The sequence below is a fragment of the Lissotriton vulgaris genome, chromosome 1_1, assembly GCF_964263255.1.
Source record: "Lissotriton vulgaris chromosome 1_1, aLisVul1.2, whole genome shotgun sequence".
Classification (NCBI taxonomy): domain Eukaryota; kingdom Metazoa; phylum Chordata; class Amphibia; order Caudata; family Salamandridae; genus Lissotriton; species Lissotriton vulgaris.
In genome coordinates, this window is record NC_141685.1 from 1,431,758,619 (window position 1) to 1,431,773,621 (window position 15,003).

Here is a 15,003-nt window from a genome sequence, read left to right on the forward strand (position 1 = left end):
TAACTGCAGGGGTACTTACTGGAAGAGCAGTAAGGATTTAATGTGAGGGATAGAGTCATGATGGGGGCATGTTTTCTCTGATAATCGATAGATCGGCGTGGGGAACCGGAGTGTTTACTTCGAAGGGAACCAGCAAAAATGAAATTGGCTGTACAGGTGGAAGATCTAAGCATGTTTCAATTCTACTATAAACTTTCAAACATTCATATCACATGCTTCTGGCCATTGTTTAGCGTTCAATGTTTTGTTTGATTCTGAACGCCCTGGTTGTGGGACAGAAGTATTCGACATGCAAGATGTACCACTCTTTTTCTCTGAACTGCCCATTGCTGTTCCTCAGTGGACCCAGCAGACCACCTGCCCACTGTTATTGCTCAATTTTTTAGGTCTCGGCCTAGCGTACACTGCGCAGCAGTGTTTGAGCAGCCAGAGTCCTGTTCACGGCATTTTGAAAATGGACCTTGAAATTCCACACAGCTCGTGCGTGTGTATTTCCTAGGTCCAAATTCATTGGGTTTTGCGTGCGTGTACTTTTTTAACAGAACACGCAATAGGCCATGGGCTGTCGCGTAGCTCCGCCCATGGCCTATTGGTGTCTGTTACGCGCACCAAAGCCCATATATCTTCAATTATCGTGCCAACACGGGCGCCATAATTGAAGACATATGCTTTGCAGTGGCACGCGCGCGCACCACTCGCCGGCTTATTTTTTTGGGGGGGGATCCATTTCACAGCGCAGACACGGGCAGACGGAAGCACTGGTACAGGCCATCAATCCCGGCAGCGCGAGGCTGGTGTACTGTAGTGTAGTTCCTAGTTTCCCACTAGGCCCTGCGCATTGGAATAACATAAACCGTAGTCTCGACGTAGAAGTGCGGATCTTCCAGGCCTCTACTGACTATGCTAAACTTAATTGGGTGTGTTACCAACTAGCTCAGAGGTCACTGGAAACTTTCTTCTCTGCATGGGAAGTGATCAGCTTCCCTGGCACAGACAAGAAGGGATTCAGCTTTCCAACAACCGTGCAACATGACAACTTTGCTCCTCAGATCAAGAGTCAATCTCTAGGGTCGTGTGAAACAATAGACAGGTATTTCACTCAGTCAGGTTAGTGCAGTTTACTTTCACGATATGTAGAGAATAGAGAGACGGGCGTTTGTCAATAAAGGGTTAACATTTATTGAACAGTCTTTCTTCTCGTACAAGAGAAATGAATTGCCACAATTGCAAGACTTGTTATGATAAAAAGTACGTACAGTAAGATAAGTATTGCGAAATAATACTGTAAAAGCATTGATATGGTTTCTTAGCCATACAATGGTTTAAAAGTAATAAAACATATATACAGTCATATATATATTAGGCTAAAATACTCAACTGGTGCTTCTAACTACGCCTACCCCAGTGTGCCTGACCTAAGCCTAACACGTGGAAGGGGAGTAAGTAAGTAGCTTTAAGTTAAGTTGGTTTTGCCAAGGTTTGCTTCAAGAATTCTCTTCTAAGGGTTTAGTCAACACCATACCTCTGAATAGAATGATGGAAGTCTGGTATTTCCTTCAGGGGGAACTCGGTATCCCAGTCACCCGCGAGGGCAGACTAGAAGCGCTGGAGCTGGATTTCTCTGTTCAGCGCGTCGAGGAGGAGGAGGGGGGACAGCGTCCGCGGGCAGCTTGGCATCTGCTGGGCTCTTCGCAGAGGGACGGCTGTTCAGCTCCTAAGCTCACCACACCATCGTTCGCGCTTTAGCAGCGACAATGGTATCAGTAGCTTCACCAACAGCAGTGGGGCAGCAGGCTGCAGCAGCAGGGTGCATACAGCATACAACAGCTAGCAACAGGGTAGCAGGCTGCAGCAACAGGCAACAGGCTTAAGGCAACGTTGGTAATATTTATACCTGACAGGTGCCTGGTTTGACGCAAGTTTGCTGGACATAAGACGTCAATTAAAGATGTCACTAGGAAGTAATAGCTATCAGTTGCTCATTAGAGTTCCATTACTAATCAAAACACAGCAAGCGGGGATTTCCAGGTTTGCTGAGTTTTTATCTTGTTGAAGAACTCGGAGTGTTAATCTAGGAATATCAGATAGTGACTTCTGCTCTGTCATTGCACTAATTGGTTGCAAAGGAAGTGGCAGAGAACTATTCTGGAATGTGGCTCTGTTCGTGTGAGGCCAGAGATGACTTTCTGAATATCGCACTTGAACGGTTATGCCAATATAGGGAATAAATGGATTTATAGCCGAATAGGGGCATAAGGTCGCAGTATCGATCAGGAACCTAGATAAACACGCAACACCCACTCCACGTTTTCATGTCCATCAAATTACTAAAACTAGAGCAATAGGATGCATGTGTAACATTGCCCACCCCAAAATACATAAATGCATTCGAAATAGGCGTATATTGTAATACGTGAAATTTAGGTACTGTACGTTTTTGAAGCATAGAAATCATTCAAAAATTATTGCATATGAAATCAATGAACGATTATGCAAAAAGAATTACACATGAAATATCTCTGAACAGAAGAAGGGCGAGATAAATCATCACATATAAATGCATTGCAATAAATGTGCTAGAGTCTGATGTAATTTTGTTATGTCTGTAGATGTGTGTAGAAATAGAAGTTTGAAGCTTCTGTTCTCTAAGAATAGTATTTACGTTAAGCAAAGAAAATTGTTCGTGCCAAAAAAAGGTCAATATTAAAAAATGTCCAATTCAAAAGAATTAATTGTTTGAACGGGGAAATAGAGTTCCAACGCTTTTAGCAGTTTTTGTTGATCAAAACTGAAGGCCGAATTCAGAGTTCATGGGAACGCTGTGTGTCGGAAAGCAAAAGTTATTGTTTCTATACGGGTGAGAACATCGTATCAGACAGGCTCTCAAAGAATTGGTCTACAAAATCAGGTGACAGTTCAACCAAATTCGATAGCGCTGTAACTTGGCAGGTGTGAGAATGATTGCTGTCATCATAGTCAGGAGCAGCAATGCTCACAGATGGTCGTACCTGGGTGATGTTGCTTTGCCGTCATCAGGATTGGTAGCCGCTGGGGACAACACAATGCGTGAGCCGTTATCGGACTGAGCAAAGTATCGACATCCATTGGTACTGCTGATGGAAGTGAAAGACAGATGTCCAACACGCATTCATCTCCGCATAGCATACATCGAAGTACCGGTAAGATACAGTTCTGCCATATAGGTCTGAATGAAAGGAACCAGGTCATGTTTAGATCTCTCAGCCTGGCCAATCCGAGGACGTTAGTTATCCTGTCCCGGTAGCGCATTGCTAGGATTGTCTCTTCCATTCCCATGGGAGCTATGTCTGAGCTGAGGCTTGCCATAACGAAGCAGGAGGGTCAAAAATAAAATCCCTGCTACAAGTCCCAAAAATAGGGGTATTCCGCCAAAAACAGAGTGTACAAAATTAGGAACGATTCCCAAAATTGCCTGAAAAGGTGTTAGCAGTCCCGTAAAAATCATCTTAAATATGCCTGGGATGCTTGTGGCACTAGACATGTTAAGGAGTTGGCTGAGCATTTCTACGAAATGCACGGGGCAATTTGTTGATAAAAGTTCATGAACTTCGGTAGCTGTCCTTGCAACTAGAAGATCATACGTCTCTTTTGATGACGTTATAGGCACTGTTGTCTGTAAAAGCACAGACTTCATTTTGCTTAAAGTATCAATTCGTATAGAATAGAGATTCAGACGAGGCCAGATGGGAGTCACTGTGTCTGCAGGCCCACTCGGGAACAATGCCTGCATACAGCATTTGACCATGGATGTTATGCTTACTAGATAACTTTTCTCTGGCACAAGGCCACAACATCTGTGATCCGTTCTAAGAATGTAACTCCCGTTTGCAAGTTGCATAAAGAAGGGCTCTATCTGAGTTGCAGGTGTGACTAGCTGGTGGCATGAAAGGTTGTTAGAATTTCCATCACATGCTCCGTGTAAATTAATACCCTGACACAAAAGTATACCGCTTAGTGAATGTTTACAATTTTCACCACTAAGAAATACATTTTTGTCGCTGTCACTATAGCAAGAATGTGTGTATGGTAATTTCCATTCAGATTTTACATGTCCTTTACCCAATTGTTCATACTGGCCAGTAGGTATGTATTCAAGGCACTTTTTAAATCGGAAAGTTGTTATCGGAATAGTGATAATTCCGTGTATTATCCATTCAATGACAGGACTCTCTGACATTGTCAATGGTAATCTCTCAAGTTTCTCGATGCTCAGGATTGTATAGTCTGCTCCTTTCTGTGCCAAACTGATCTGTTTATCAGTAAGGTTAAAAATGGAAAATAATGACGTTGTGTTGATTAAACGCCAAGGCACATAGCCTGAACGAAGATTTTGCAGCGTCCAGCCCAATTGTATAATAGAACGTAATTGAGATTGGCCACATTGTAACATTAGCAAGTCTCTATCTATCACATCAAAGGCAGAGGATACAATATTGTCCAACGAATATATTCTGGAAGACAGAGTCATTAACCCATTGTCTACTACAGAAAGTGATTTTTCCAAATTAATACGATCAATTTCTCATATTTTTTCTGCTGTTTCAGTTTGTTTGACTTTCCAAGCCTCGTTGTAAGCAGCATAGATACTGGTCGCTATGAAACGCTTTTGACGCTGTTTGCGTGGTCCAAGAATGAAATCGCGCAAATCAGCACCATCTTATAGTAAAAACAAGTGTTGCTTAATTTCAGCCAGTGTGGATGATGTTAGCCATTCAAGGCAGAGTTTCCCTACTCTGTATGTTGTTATTATCCCTGGATGTTGTCTCTGGGAGTATCTCGGGTCTAGTCTGGTCATTGTTAACCCCTGTGTTTTGTTCAGGAATCTATCTTGACAGCTGTTTGTGTCAGTAGGTCAGATTAACCACTTTTTCCAATCAGGATGTGTTCTGTTAAAATGTAAAATTTGTGACACGTCTAACTCAATATCTGCAGTTATATTTTCAGGTATTGGCTTTGGAATAGACGGTGTTTTAAGGTCTTTGATCTTAGCTAGGCCAAGACAGGATGTTTGGTGTATTGTGTCATTTAAAAACAACATTTGTTCTGGTATCATGCAGGTTCTGAATAGTTCTTCAAGGCCTTGTACCTGCCAATCTTTTGTACCCCAAATTGTTTTCGTTTCAATGTTATTTTTCCAATAATCAAAACCAAATGTCATCATTTTGTCATAAAATGCTTCTGAATATATCAATTTAGAATTTGTCAGCATTGTTTTCATCCCTGTTTTATCTAACAGTTTGTAATAAAACGTTTCTGCATCACTGGTGTTAAACCCTGAGAAGTATTTGAATTTCTCAAAGAATGCTTTAGAACTGCTTTTAGGTGGTGTAGCACAATGTTCCCATTGATTATACATAAAAACATTTCTAGGTTGTGCAGATTTATGCAAGTAATGATCACCATAGTGTGTGTAGCAGAATAGCTGCTCATAACTAGATGAACCTTGTAAATAATCATGATCTGTGAATCTAGCTGACATTACTAAATCAGACATCATGTCATTAATACTGTTAAAGTCCCAATCATCAGAGAATGTACTAGGATTTACAAAGTCACTTAAGGAAACCTTCAGTTGATGAGGATACTTCAGGATTTCGACCGGACCATAGATCTCATAGTCAGTTTTCTCCCATACTACCCCACCAGGTATTGGAATTGCTGTGACATTTACTGTTGACAGTTCTCTTTTCTTCACGTGGGATGATCTGTGTGGTTTCAGGACTAGGTTGACGTTCTGACTTGCTGTGTCCATTGTACTATATTTTCCCTCAATGAATTTTCCCAAACAAAGTACCATGATGAGCCAAAGTAGGAGAAAAAATACACCTAGACCGAACCAGAACTCTAGCCAAGGGGAAATAAGGTAGATTTCCTTCAGTTGATGAAAGCTTTTTCTTTAAAAGTCTTTTTTGTTTCTGGCATCACTTCGGGGTCGTTTTGATCTTCAGAGAAGTTGTCGAAGTTGATGAAATAACCAGAGGCAGTTCTGTCAATTGATGGGATTGTTCTTTCAATCTGTCTTTCGGTAGCACTTTCTGATGCCACATTAGTGTAGACTGGTGTTGTTTCTTGACGAACTGTTTCAATCTGTGTCTCAAGAGGCACGAGTTCCATGGCATTATTGCATAGTCCTTCATTGTGCACTGCAGGCTGATCGAATGTGATTAGTCTTTCAGTTTGAACCTCTTGGATTGTTGCAAGTTTGGGTATTCTGTTGTTTCTTGGGAGTCCACTGGGCCTACTGTTGATTATAGGCCACATGCTTGTGGTTTTACCAGGTCGATGGACACGACTCTGTTCTCCTTTTTACCAGCAAGGGGCGGTAGTACAACTGATCTTGATCCGGTGACTGCCAAGACAGGTACTGCTTTTCTGTAAGAAGGCCCAAATTCCTTCTTCACCGCGATCTTTTCTCTGACTAGATCCCCAATCTTTGGAATCCAGACAGGCCTTGCTGGGGCCGTTGCTTGTGGTGCCTCGTCAGTGGTAGATGGCTGTTGCTTTAACTTTATGTTGCTTAAGGATTTTCTTGTTTCATTCAGTTCCTGTAAAACAGCCAAACGATCTTTGATGTCAAAGTCTGTTGTTTTTTCTTGTACCACTGACATCTGACTATCGAGGTCCTGAATGTTCATTCTAATTCCGAACAACAGTTCGTATGGGCTGAAACCTTTTAGAGAATTTCTTGGCAAGTTATTAAGACTAGTCTGGACACTTATTAAATGTTTGACCCACCCAGCGCCTGAACCTAATACCTTCGCCGTTATAGATCGCTTTATGTCCCGATTTTTTCTTTCAACCACACTATTCCCTTCGGGGTGCGACGGACAAGAATACCGCAACCCAATTCCCATGCTGGCCATGGCCTCCTTATAAGCTCGAGAGCTGAAAGCAGGACCCTGGTCAGAATGGAACGTGGTAATTGCGTATATGCCGATATGGACTCGCAGATCTTTTATAACCGTTCTAGCGTCAGCCGAGCGCAGGAGGCTACATTATTTAAGTGTGTTTAGCCTTAACTGTTTAATAGGACGCAGGATGGGGTGTAGGCAGCGTTACGCTCTTTCTGATTGATAGCCGGTAGCATGGTTCACTACTGCGATCCCTATTGCAGTTTTCACAGTTGTTTGCATATATTTGGTGTTCTACACTCATTCCCGGCCACCAGTATACTGATTGTAATTCAGTCAGTGATTCCTTGATCTCTCTGTGCCTAGGACCCAAACCCATGTGCGCGTCTGCTATTAAAAATATTCTCCTGTTCGTGTTTGGAATTACTCTGTCCCCCACTCCAGGGATTCGAGCAAAAGGAACGGAGTTTGCATCGATTAAGTATGCATAATTGAGTGGATAGTTCACGGGCAGTGCTGCACAGTCGCCTTTTACGGTCGTTTTTACTGCCAGCATTGTTTCCCCGTCTATGTATTTTTCTGTACGCTTTTTTGTGGCTACGGAAGCCGGTTTAGTTGCCATCACGTTGAAGACTCTGTGCGTGAATCACGTGAGTCTTTTGTAGTTCTTTGTGTAAAAGAGCTACCTGTTTCCAGAGCAATTTATGCTTTATTGTGGCACCTGTGTCATCTTTGTAGTCGTTTTCAATCCACCTCTGCAGCTTATTGTTGTAAGAGTTGACGCAAAAATGAGAATCGCACACGATAAGTGTCGGGAATTCACGTTCTGCATTTTCGAGCGCCATCTTTAAACATCTGATTTCAGTTCTCTGAACCGAACAGTTTCTTACAGATTCAGTTTTTGTTACTTTCGGTCTGAATTTACCGCACAGCCAACGACCTTTAATGATCGCACAGGCTGCATCGTAGGATTTTCTCTCTACGTTGAAATGCTGTACAAATCCATCTGTATAGATTATACAGGCGTATTGTGGGAGAGGCAGAATTTCGATTGGCAGAGGATATTCTTCTTCATACTCTAAATCATTCAGTTCTTCGAATTGCGGGGCGAAATAGTATTTCACGTCTTCCGCTCCTAGAGAATCTACACACTGTATCCATTTCGGATCCAGTGACACTGTAGGCAGGTTTACTGGGCTGAATAGCGCCTCGAAGGCGGATTCCGCTGTGAGGATATTAATCCTTTTACCATGTGCTTGTTCTCTTTCATATGCTAATGCGATTTGCACTGCTTTCACAATTCTTTCTGTGAGACTGAATGCTTTTTCTGCTTGTGTGTACAAGTGAGATTTAATTGAAATTAGTACCTTTTCTCCCTCATTAGAGGTTAGGTACGTGAATCCGCATCTTCCTGGGATGACTCAGATTACAAGATCGCGTGTATTGTCACGTGTATCTAATATTGTTTTAGCTAACATGTCTGTTTGCAGTGATCTCAAAATTTCTGTGTGTTTTTGAGTCCAGGTGATTTGTTTAAAATCAGGTTTAATTAGTTCATAGAGAGGTTTAACCCTCTCTGCGTAATTTAGAATGTATGTTCTTCCGGAATTCAGAAAACCTAGAATTGATTGTAAATTCTTCAGCGTTTTTGGAGCTTGGAGTACAGCGCACTTCTCTAAGAAGTTGTCCGCTAGGCTTTTCCCTTCCCCTGATAATTCGTACCCTAAGAATAGTACTGTCAGATGGGCAATTCGGGACTTTTTAAAGTTGAATTTGTAACCCTCTGCTGCGAACCCAAGTATAATGGTGTTCACTCTTTTCAAGTGAGTATCCAAGTCGTCATCTGTGAGATAGATATCATCTACATAAGATAATGCCTCATCATCATATATTTGTAGTAACTCTGTTACTCTAGCTGAGAATAGTCCTGGGCTGTTCTTGAACCCCTGTGGGAGTCAACAGAATTTTTTCTGCGACCCAAATGCAGAGAAAGCGGTCAAATATCTGCTTTCTGGTGCAATGTTTTGACAAAAGAAACCATTAGATATGTCTAATGTTGTTTTATATTTTTTCCTAACTATGTTATTCATTAGGGCTGCACTATGCGAGTTTTGTACTGCAAAAGTTTTGCAACATGTATTAAGGTGTCTGTAGTCCAAAACTAGACGATATGAATTGTCTGGCTTGGAGACAGGAAACAAAGGATTGTTCATTTGAGAGGTGCATGTTTCAATCACCCCCTGGTATTCAAGTTGATCTAAAATCTCCCTGACTTGTTTTTTAGCTTCTTGCTTAATGGGATACTGCCGTTGGGCAGTTGGTTCACTTTTTAACTGGATTTTGTGGGGAGGTGAGTCCTCATCCCATCCTACATGATTTTTATACAATGCCGGTGCCTGGGCTACTGCCCATTTCCTTGCATATGTATATTTTTTGTGAATCGGAATGTGTTTCGAGAAGGCAGGCATAATCACTTCTTCGCCACAAGGGCACTCCCTGACAAACTCCGGGGGCCAATCTTTTTCAGCTAACAGAATATCATAGCCTTTTGAGAGCTTATCCAAAAATAGACCTCTTATTTTCCTAGTCTTATCACCCTCTATACGCAATGTTATTTCGTATATTTTATGGGGCTCGCTAAGTCTGGTGTCGGCAGTTTCAACCTGAATGAATTCATTCGTGTCCACTGTCTCCAGATGACTCATCAAGATCTTGCGCGCTATACTGATTTCTGCTGCACTGTCCAACATTGTCAATGCCCACTCCCCGTTTTTCAACTGTGTCCTCAGTATTCTCGGCATGGTTGATTACTCTAATACTGGCTACCTTCTTTTTAGGAAATTGAGATTTTTTACTCTGAGCAGGTTCCTTGTCTTTGGACTTGGTGTGCTCTCCTGGGTCTGACCGTCCTCTTCTTTCCGAATTCTGTGGTAAAGATCGAGAGGGACGTGTATCAATACTTTGATAACTATCAGGTTTTTTCAGATTATCCCTATTTCTAAGGTTATATCTTTTCTCAGAGGGCTCCCTCTGGGGAGACTGGCGTTCTCGAGTCGGAGTTCTTTCCCTCCGTCGAGGAGACCTTCCTCTGGACTGGAAAACTTTTTCCTTGGGAGTGGATTGTTTATTTCCATCCCAGCTCTTTTTAGGAGTGTTTAAATTATTTTTAATAAATAATTTTACTAACTCTCTATATGCTTTTGTTAATTCTCTTATGTTAACTAAGAGTTCTTCTTTAGACATTTTTACAATGTCAGGATGTGGTGTGTAGCTGGCTAGAACCGGCCACGTTGCTCCTGGCCTACCAAGTGGACCGAGCCTGGTAATATGATCATTATGTTTTAGGGCGCCATTAAACCAGAGCAGGTGCTCTTGAAATTTAAGTGGAATTTCAATCTCCTCGAAAGGAGCGTACTCTTCCGGAGGTTCCTCTATTTTGTAATAGTGAAACTCTTTTGTTGTAGCGTTTGCCGCTGGAAAGTTTATCCATGAATAGAATACCTCTGTCTGCCGATATTCGTGAGCCTCTATCACGAAAATTACTGTACCACCTTGAGGTGTCAGTCCGTTTTCTATAAGTTTTAAAGTTATAGATTTTCTTAAGTGGACCGGGATGATAATTGCATCCGGGTCTGTGTGTTCGGGACCCTGCTGAGTCGCATCTGCTGCGGCCCCAGTGGTTCCGTTTTCTCCTGGCATTGTTAAAATGCAAGGTTTGCAGAGTTGGTCTCCAAGGAGACAAAGATTAGGTGCACAATATTTTGGAACACTGTATCCTTCAACGTTGAATAAACCAGAGCTTTACATAGGAATCTCTTCCTACTAAGGTCGGGCGGATTTTAACCTTTCACCCACTCCAGACGTCTATTGGAGTATTTACGGGAGAAAGGGGTCTGTGTGAAATATGCACGACTGAGTTACTCTAACGTCTTGCGTTAGTTTATCGCCTTACCAAACGTTTGGGCGCCATGTAGTGTAGTTCCTAGTTTCCCACTAGGCCCTGCGCATTGGAATAACATAAACAGTAGTCTCGACGTAGAAGTGCGGATCTTCCAGGCCTCTACTGACTATGCTAAACTTAATTGGGTGTGTTACCAACTAGCTCAGAGGTCACTGGAAACTTTCTTCTCTGCATGGGAAGTGATCAGCTTCCCTGGCACAGACAAGAAGGGATTCAGCTTTCCAACAACCGTGCAACATGACAACTTTGCTCCTCAGATCAAGAGTCAATCTCTAGGGTCGTGTGAAACAATAGACAGGTATTTCACTCAGTCAGGTTAGTGCAGTTTACTTTCACGATATGTAGAGAATAGAGAGACGGGTGTTTGTCAATAAAGGGTTAACATTTATTGAACAGTCTTTCTTCTCGCACAAGAGAAATGAATTGCCACAATTGCAAGACTTGTTATGATAAAAAGTACGTACAGTAAGATAAGTATTGCGAAATAATACTGTAAAAGCATTGATATGGTTTCTTAGCCATACAATGGTTTAAAAGTAATAAAACATATATACAGTCATATATACATTAGGCTAAAATACTCAACTGGTGCTTCTAACTACGCCTACCCCAGTGTGCCTAACCTAAGCCTAATACGTGGAAGGGGAGTAAGTAAGTAGCTTTAAGTTAAGTTGGTTTTGCCAAGGTTTGCTTCAAGAATTCTCTTCTAAGGGTTTAGTCAACACCATACCTCTGAATAGAATGATGGAAGTCTGGTATTTCCTTCAGGGGGAACTCGGTATCCCAGTCACCCGCGAGGGCAGACTAGAAGCGCTGGAGCTGGATTTCTCTGTTCAGCGCGTCGAGGAGGAGGAGGGGGGACAGCGTCCGCGGGCAGCTTTGCATCTGCTGGGCTCTTCGCAGAGGGACGGCTGTTCAGCTCCTAAGCTCACCACACCATCGTTCGCGCTTTAGCAGCGATAATGGTATCAGTAGCTTCACCAACAGCAGCGGGGCAGCAGGCTGCAGCAGCAGGGTGCATACAGCATACAACAGCTAGCAACAGGGTAGCAGGCTGCAGCAACAGGCTTAAGGCAACATTGGTAATATTTATACCTGACAGGTGCCTGGTTTGACGCAAGTTTGCTGGACATAAGACATCAATTAAAGATGTCACTAGGAAGTGATAGCTATCAGTTGCTCATTAGAGTTCCATTACTAATCAAAACACAGCAAGCGGGGATTTCCAGGTTTGCTGAGTTTTTATCTTGTTGAAGAACTCGGAGTGTTAATCTAGGAATATCAGATAGTGACTTCTGCTCTGTCATTGCACTAATTGGTTGCAAAGGAAGTGGCAGAGAACTATTCTGGAATGTGGCTCTGTTCGTGTGAGGCCAGAGATGACTTTCTGAATATCGCACTTGAACGGTTATGCCAATATAGGAAATAAATGGATTTATAGCCGAATAGGGGCATAAGGTCGCAGTATCGATCAGGAACCTAGATAAACACGCAGCAGTACAACACGCTGGATGGTTGCACGGGTGGTTCTCATAAACGCGAACCAGAAATAGCTGGAAACATTGAAGCAACGCCAGTTCCCCGCCGCAGAAGCCTCAGCTGGCCAAATCCTCAAGTGCTCCAAAATACGTCACTCGCAAAAGAATGAACCAGAGATCATGGAAGGGGTGCCACGCCACGCCACGCCACGCCCATCGGTGGACCCCTCTTCTGTCATGGGAACTCCGACATGGACTCCGCCGCCGATACCAAACCCCGCCACGGCACACGGTGTCAGCCGCAGGCTCCGGCGAAACACTTCTTAGCCTAGATGGTTTCATTTGGAGCTGAGCGTTTGTGTGACAGGAAGGATGTGTTGTCTCAGCGAAGCTCAGAGACAGACAATGACTGTTTATATGAACAAACACAACAACCTTTCAGCCAAGCAGCATTTCCTATTTCAACTGGTAGTAGAAATTTATGTAAAATACAACTAACTTCCTTCAATTGGCCTGGCGCCATTGATAGAAAACAAAACAGTAAAACACGCTAAGAACCGTACAATGCTGTAGCTATCTGACTGCCAACACCACATGCAACAAACACTGTTCTATCAGAGGACACGCCAGGGCTTCACTTTCAGGGCAAGATCAACCCGACTCATGTTCTAGAAACAACAGCATGATTCCCAGAAATAAAGAAATGAAAGTCACTTTTAAAAATCAGCTGTTATTCGTGTGACACCCACAGTATAACTTCCAGGGCACACTGGGTAGAATGAGAGCAACCACAGTACTCCATCTGAGAACGATGGAGCTGTGTATTTGCTTCCCCACCTCCCTGACAGCTATGACTGGGGAAGCCTGAACTGTACATGTCGGGCAGGCTAGAAGCAAAATAACAGTCACCCTGACATGCGCAGTTCAGTTAAGAAACCCTAACTGCCGGGTGCCAATAAACAACACCTACTAGTAAAACAAGCATTGGCATTGCCAATAGGTCTCGTTTTTATCTATCTCCCTCACTTACTTTTTTGTATTTGTTCACCCCCTCTGTGTTTTCCCATTGTTCTTTTGTAATTTAAAAAAAAATGTAATGTATGTTTCCTTCCCTGTACATGCCAGCCCACCTCCCACGCCTCTCTGTCATGGCATCCCCTAACAGTGACATCCACTCTTGTGTGCATATCTCTGTCTGCGTGTGTTTTTTGCTCTATGCGCGTTTCTGTATCTGTGTCTGTGTGTGCATCTCTATGTGCGTTTTTCTGTCACTCGGTGCACATCTCTGTCTCGGTGTGCGTGTCTCTATCTGCGTGTATTTTTCTGTGTGTGCGTCTCTATCTCTGTGTGTGCGTCTCTATATGTGCATTTGTCTCTGTAAGTACGTCTCTTCTCTGTGTGTGCATCTTTGTTTCTATGTTTGTCTATGTCTGTGTGTGCTTCTCTATACGTGTGTCAGTCTCTATGTGTGCGTGACACTCTGTGCGTCTCTGTGTGTATGTTTCAATGTGTGTGTCTGTCTCTGTGTGCGTTTGTCTCTGTGCGTATCGGTGCATGTGTCTCTCTGTATGTTTGTCTCTGTGTATATGTCTACTGTTAGCCTCACTGCCAATGTAAACATTACATGGGAATGCTATAATACACATACTTACTCCACAGATACATACAAACCTGCCATTCCCTAACACACACAGTACTCAAACCAGCAAACATATCCAACTAAATATAAACAATGCCAAAATCTCTAACTCTAACTAAAGCGAGACCTGGTGCAATGTGTCTGTGTGCATACCCAGAGGCGCACACTGCACCAGTGCACGCGCCTCTCCTTTTATTTAAAAGCATTCCCAGCTTGAGGCACACATGCACGCCTGTGTTGTGAGTGTCTCCTGGGGTACATGCGCTCTAACACTATGGAGTCTCAAGGCAAGAGCGGCATGTCCTGTGCCCTGCCCCAGCACAGTCTGTGTTCGTGTGTATGTGATGTGAGAGTGTGTTCGTATGGGTATGTGTATGGGTGTGTGAGAGAGAGCAAGAGAGTATGTGTCTGTGTGCATACGCAGAGGCGCACACTGCACCAGTGCACACGCCTCTCCTTTTATTTAAAAGGATTCCCAGCTCGAGGCGCACAACCACACACACACACACAACCACACAAACAACCACACACACAACCATATACACACACAACCCCCCACACACACACACAACCACACCATCAGTGCACACTTTCACCGGCAACAAACGCCACCAGCTGTCAGTGCACGCTTCCACCAGGCACACACCACCAGCTGTCAGTGCACGCTTTCATCAGACACACACCACCAGCCGTCAGTGCATGCTTTCACCAGGCACACACACCACCAACCGTCACTGCATGCTTTCAACAGGCACACACACCACCAGCCGTCACTGCACGCTTCCACCAAGCACACACACCACCAGCCATCAGTGCACACATTAATTGTTAATGCATCCACAATTAACTGTTGTAGCAATCGCAGTATGGCACACTTTACTTTTAAACATATTCATTTAAAGTGCAGCCTGCCACCATTGCTACAAAAATAAATACACATTTTTTTGGCCTCCAGTTTATAGACTTTTGTTGCAGTTGGTGTTGCAATATTTGGACATTGCCATTTACAATGCCATTAGCTCTAACTCAAATAAA